Source organism: Periplaneta americana, chromosome 6, assembly GCF_040183065.1.
Source record: "Periplaneta americana isolate PAMFEO1 chromosome 6, P.americana_PAMFEO1_priV1, whole genome shotgun sequence".
NCBI lineage: Eukaryota > Metazoa > Arthropoda > Insecta > Blattodea > Blattidae > Periplaneta > Periplaneta americana.
This window is the reverse complement of record NC_091122.1, coordinates 121,157,988-121,164,617: the sequence shown is the minus strand read 5'-3', so window position 1 is coordinate 121,164,617 and position 6,630 is coordinate 121,157,988. Positions and strand designations below refer to the sequence as shown.

Here is a 6,630-nt window from a genome sequence, read left to right as displayed (position 1 = left end):
TCTGGTCACGAGATATAATCATATACTAACCTATCTCTCTACTTGCTTCAAGTAAAATTCCCGTGTTTTCCCTAATAATTTGTGAATTTTCTCCTAACATATTCACGTCATCTGCATAGACAAGCAGCTGATGTAACCCATTCATTTCCAAACCCTTTCTGTTATCCTGGAGATTTCTAATGGTATATTCTAGAACAAGGTCAAAAAGTAAAAGTGATGTTGCAACTCCTTGCTTTAGCTGGCAGTGAATTGGAAAAGCATCTGACAGAAACTGGCCTATAAGGACTCACTATAACAATCGTACAGGAAAAAAATGAAAATATTTCTCAAATGTGACAACGAATGGCTCACACTGCATGTCTTTTACGGAGAGATCAGACATGAGGTCACGACTTCGAGATCAACCAAGTTCCACATGCTGTTCATTAATACCTGTGGTATACAGCAATGAAATTATAACGCAAAGGCATTTTTGAAATCCTGGGGGAAGTAGAAAATATATGCATAATCATAACTGCTGTAGGAGGTAACTCACGTCATATCACAGGGATGGATTGTGGGCATTGATAGGTAGCAGTGTCATTGACTTCGATGGGTACAGTCAAATGGGGATACTTTGACTATCAGGGAAACTTTGATCAAAATCCATATAATGTTTTTAGGCATATGCTATATCCTTGAAAACCAATGTAGCCGACTTTTTTTGCTGTAGAAGTTTTAGTATAATCCTCTAGATGGCAGAACACAGCAACTATTGATCTTCACACAGATGTCACTTGTAGTGAACCATGTGGCATACGATTCAGGCATGAAAAATATTATATGAAAAAAATCCATCTGTCGCCAAGAAACAAGAAGTCATCCAGCTGTGTATCTGTGTCAGGTAAGTACAGAAATTATTGCTTTCCCTCAGCTAGATGTAAATTTTATATACAATTTTTCACTGTTATTTTTAAATTAAACTTATGCATGTACATTTTTTTAAGGTTATGTGGCTACTTTGACTGGATGGTCAAGGTATCCCTATCAGTCAAAGTTATATCTAATGTATTATTTCTTTCTTCTTCTAGGTTAATACATTAATATGGGACGGATACAGATTTAAACCTGGCCCCTGCGTCTCGCAGTTATGCACAGTATACACAAAAAAATCTTGATGCTGCAATCTCAGATATTAATAAAGGTAAACCTATTATAACAAACTGAAAAAGTGAGACTGATCATGTTAAATAAATATTTTATAGGAACATTATATATATTTATTCAAAGCTATGTTCCCTTCATCTTTTCTAGGTCACATGTCAATCACAAAAGCATCAAAATACTATAAAATTGCCAAAGAGATTCTCATCAACGAAATAAAAAAGGATGGAGGCACAGTTGGACGCCCTTTGGTATTTTTTTAAATAGAAGAGAGATCCATGGCTCGTCATGTGCTTACTGTTGCTCAGTGGGATTTTCTTTTGACAATCATGACTTGCGATATCTTGCAAAAATGCAGGGGCGTATGTTGCGGGCTACCGGCGGTAGCCCAAGGAAATTACAAAAGAAAAAGTTTATAATATAACATAATGTAATAATTTTGTATTATTAGTTTTACCATAGTAATTAAAATTAAAGTAATAATTAGATATATTTTGTGTAATAATAGGGTCAGCGGTAGCCCAAACCCTTTAACCAGTATACGCCCCTGCAAAAATGTACCTTGATAACTGTGGTCGAACCATTCCTCAGTTTGGGCATAACTTTCCAAGCAGTGAGTGGACATGGCGCTGTCTTCAGAAACACAAAAGGGACTTATCACAAAGATTCTGCTAAAATCTGAAGAAATCGAAAGCTGCTGTAACACCTTAAGTCATGATTGATATTTCAACCATCTGCAGGAAACCCTACATGAAAATAATACTAGTGAAGAGCTTGTTAGTGTGCCTCCAGAGAGAATATTCAATTATGATGAAACAAATCTTGCACACGACCCTGCTGTGAAAGATGCATCTTCAAATGAGGAGTCAAATATGCAGAACGCATAAAAGAATCGTCCAAGACCAGTATATCTCTTATATAGGCTACTGTACCTCTGCTGCAGGCAAGCTGTTACCACTTTATGTTGTCTATAAGTCAGGGCACCTATGGCAGACTTGGATGGAAGGAGGTCCACCATTCACAAGATACAGGCCTAATAGGAATCTGAGTGGTTGGTTTGATTCCGTAGTGTTTAAGGATTAGTTTAAGAATTTGATCCTGCCACACACCAGAAACTTTGATGGGCGAATTGTTCTCATTGGAGATAATTTGTCAGGCCATTTCACTCCTGATATAATATCACTGGCAGAAACAAATAATGTTTTGTTTCGTTTGTATTCCCCTAAACCAGTGGTCGTCAGCACTCGCTAAAATGTACAAAGGGTAAGCGGAGCTGTTCCATGTGCCCTGTTGTGCAGCAGGGAGAGGTAGAGAGCATACCCACTAGCAGCTACGAGTGCACCATGGTACACTGTGTTGTCCACGGGTAAGAGACGCTAGCCCCAGGGTGCTCTGTGCTGACGACCACTGCCCTAAACACTACGCATATAACTCAGCATCTGGAATTTTCTTCTATGCACCAATTAAATATTGGCGGAAAACATTACATCAACGGAAAGGATCCAATCAGAAAAGATCCCAGATACTGTCAAAAGAAATTTTTTCCAAATTGCTGAAATCCCTCCACGAAAACGTGTATCAAGATGGTGTTTCTGACATCATTAGTGGATTCAAGAAATGTGACATTGCTTCTTTAAAGCAGACAATGCTCCCATTGATCTTACTCAGGTGGAACGGCGACTGCATAACCCTGATCATCTTAAGTGAGTTTTCCAATTTATTCCAGAGAAGACTGAACAGTACAATCTTAACTGAATCAAAACTTAATAACATTATGTCATGGACATTATATAGGCCTCAACTTGTCAGTTAAATTTTATCCTTTTTTATTTTTTGCATTTTTGTTCTGATATTATTAATATTGAATATGTTGCATGATTTATATAATAATATTGTAATTTTGAGTCTTGATAGTATGTGTCATAATGTTTTACTTGTTAAAATGCATTGATAATGTAATATATTTCTCAGATAACTCATTTTTATTCTCTTTCTTGAAATAAGTTTTTAGATAGTCAATGAATCCCAAATGAAAGGATACTTTGACCAGGTCATAAATACCAGAATGACTGCTCATGAGAGTTTCAGAATGAAATACAGTACTACCTTTAGTTATAACAACCATATGCCCAACATAAAGACTAAAATATGGAATAAGAATCTCCAGAATTCTCTGAACATTTTAATTTTCTTCAAAAATTGGTCAAAGTATCCCTGTTTGATGGTACCGTAATTATTATAGAGCCGAAGGATATGCATTAAAAAGTGGCAAAATATGCATGCATGCCCTTAAAAATCAGAATACAGGCATTAAAAACAATAAAATATGCACTATTCTATTTTAAACAGTTTACTTTAATTTACCGTTCGCGTAATTAATACCTACAGAATATTATCTCTTATACTTTTTTAAATTTGCATTGAAATTGGAGTGAACAACTACATTATACATTTACAAATAAGGCGATAAAGTTATGCTATTGTACACAAGAAACGTCAAGATCTGTAAAATTGGAGAAGCAATAAACTATGCTACATATTTCTCCAAATTTTCTGTTGTCGAAAATAATATTTTTATAAGAATAGGGAAATAAAAAACTGAAAGGTTTCTTCCTTTCTTTCTCTCTTTTTCTCTTCTTTTTTTTTGGGGGGGGGGGCATTGGGAGGGTAGTCTCGTCCCTATCCTACACCAGTATGGCTCATAGATGTCGATAGTGTTGAGAAGCATAAACGAGTTAGAGATATTCAAAGTGCACCAAAAGCGGTGGGTACAACTTTATATATGTCCAGAACAATGAGCTTAATAACAGTACTTATTCACTGTGGTAGCATCATTTGTGTTTTGTCAGATTGCAATAAGTTTAATAAAATTGAAAATTGGCTACACTGCCTCAATTTCACATTGCAATTTTCTATTTTTTTTTTACATTATTTTTAGGACCGATTGATAAAAACCAACAAATATGTATTTATATCTACAAACAACGAAAATATGCACTATAAAATCCTATCGTTTGATTGTAAATCTTTTGAAACACATGTAAATAACAGTAGCATATGATTTTGAACTAGGGATTAAAGCATGCAAACATACTCAAATCCTCACATTTATTATTATTTACTGCAGCTGACGGCACGTTTTCTCGACAAAATCTATTCAGAACTCATTGATTTGACTTGAGGAATATGTACAAACTATTAAAATTGAGCGGAAAGCAGTAATAAACAACTCTAACCTTGCCAGAGTCCTCGATTTTCTGTCACTTAGCTATTCCCTCATCTAACCCACTCTAACCTTGTCACATTCCTCGTACTTACGTAACTTAACTATATCCTCATCTAACAAAACATAACCTACAACTCGTAATATTTACGGACATAAAATTGGAATTTGAAGTTATTTCATTGTCGTAAACTCATTACCGGTAGTGTGAGAAAAGGGAAGAGGACAGAAATGATTTTTGTATGCACTACAGTGAACATCTGGCAGAATTTATCATTATTATATTTTAACGGCATGTGGATTAACCATGTTTCGTCATGTATAGTGATGGTGGAGATAGTGTTCCACTATATTTTATCCTTCGCAGGCGTTAGACTTGTTTGTTATTGCTTTCCGCTCAATTTTAGTAGTTTGTACGTATTCCCTAAGTTAAATCAAGGAATTCTGAATAAATTTTGTAGAGAAAACGCGCAGTTAGCTACAGTAAATGAATACTCATAGATAAGTTCTGTTCGTACAACAGTTTCCGACAGTTTCCAACTGTCATGAGCATGTGCACATCGACTTTTCTGCTCGTAAATGCCAAGTGTGCATGCTCATGACAGTTGCAAACTGTCGAAAACGCTGTACGAACAAATAGCATTAGAGTGTGAAGACAGACCGCATATTCTCATTTCGTCTTGTCGCATCTCGTTCTGCGGATTAATATGTACTCCGCTCATCTTTTGAGCATGGCAATCCTAAAACGGACCGTTACCCGTATATACAGATACCGAATTAAACAATGAACAGTCATGGTAGCAGTTCTCCCCTATGTGGGCAACAAGTTTCGCAAGACTGTCCACAAGTAGCAAACATATAGGTGCTCTTGTTTACTGCACATGCGCAATGCGTTGTATCTGGAACTTAGTAAAATTAGGTGGCCCAAATTTTGTTTCTGGGTCTGTACTGAATAACTAGTCCTCTCATGAAGCTGTATCAACTACATACGTAAGAAATTAAAATATTAAGATTATTAGACCTTTATCCTTTCTTTCAGACACAGACCAATTAAAATAAGAGAGAAAAATACTCGAACTTCGGTTTGTTAATGTTTACGTTTGGTGCTGATGGCGCTTGTCTTGTAAATTGATATGAGGAGCAAGTTTACTACCACTGAAACAAAGTAATGATTTGGGCATCACACCCCTGAAGAGACATAACAGATACTATCGTAATTTAGGTGAATCACATGCTGCGTTCAAGAATGCATAGACAAAAAAAATGTTCTGTTTCAGAGTCTCTGCATTAACTCAAACACGCTGCAACTTATTAAGGGGAGACACTGGTAATTTTCAAAACTTTTTTTTTTCTGTTTTACAGATTTCAACCAAATTTTCGCAGTGTGTTCCCATTGACATTGTATTGAATATTTGAAAGTAATTGCTTTCCTAGTTTTTTAATAATACATTTTCAATTATTACTTTTTAGTATTTTTGGGCAGCCTTAGTTTTAGTCAAATTTAATTCTAAGTTCATCAAATTTCAATATGTGATGCAGAATAGAAAAATAACTTCTGATATATTTTTCCTACATGTTAAGGTTGCCAGATGTTCTCGTTTCCTGAGGACAATCCCAGAATTTTGCTTTCTGTTCCTGGATTTAATTTTTTTTTTCCACATATCCCCGGATTGCCATTGTTAATTATTGGTATGATTTAATGATCCTTGCACTTAATGATCCTTGCACATTGCTGTGGATGAATTTTGCTAATGCAACTTTGCCACATTATCATGATTCCATAGCCACCAGCGTGGCTCAGTCGGTTAAGGTGCTTGCCTGCCAGTCTGAAGTTGCGCTCGGGCGCAGGTTCGATCCCCGCTTGGGCTGATTACCTGGTTGGGTTTTTACCGAGGTTTTCCCCAACCGTAAGATGAATTCCAGGTAATCTATGGAGAATCCTCGGCCTCATCTCGCCAAATACCATCTCGCTATCACCAATCTCATCGACGCTAAAGAACCTCGTAGTTGATACAGCGTCGTTAAATAACCAACTAAACTAATCATGATTCCATAATCAAAACTGAAGGTGAGGACGTAAATGCAGTCGAGTAATAAAAAACTGAACTACAGGAAAGTAGAAACATTTATTCTACCATAATTAAGCAACTTTTGGCATCTTTAGAGGAAGTGGCTCTTATTTCACAACAGAATTCTCAGTGTCTCTCACGAATTGTAAGCAAAATGTCGTTGAATATCCCAGTGCCTGTCTTAATCATTCACAA

The 6,630-nt window shown here is 36.1% G+C and overlaps 1 long non-coding RNA gene across 1 annotated transcript; it reads left to right on the top strand.

The window, feature by feature from the left end:
* Nucleotides 1-244: 244 nt before the first annotated feature.
* LOC138701684 (uncharacterized) lies at nucleotides 245-4,623 on the top strand. Its single transcript, XR_011332663.1, has 3 exons — nucleotides 245-883; nucleotides 1,071-1,183; nucleotides 1,294-4,623. It is a non-coding gene; the product is annotated as an uncharacterized lncRNA (long non-coding RNA).
* The last annotated feature ends 2,007 nt before the right edge of the window (nucleotides 4,624-6,630 follow it).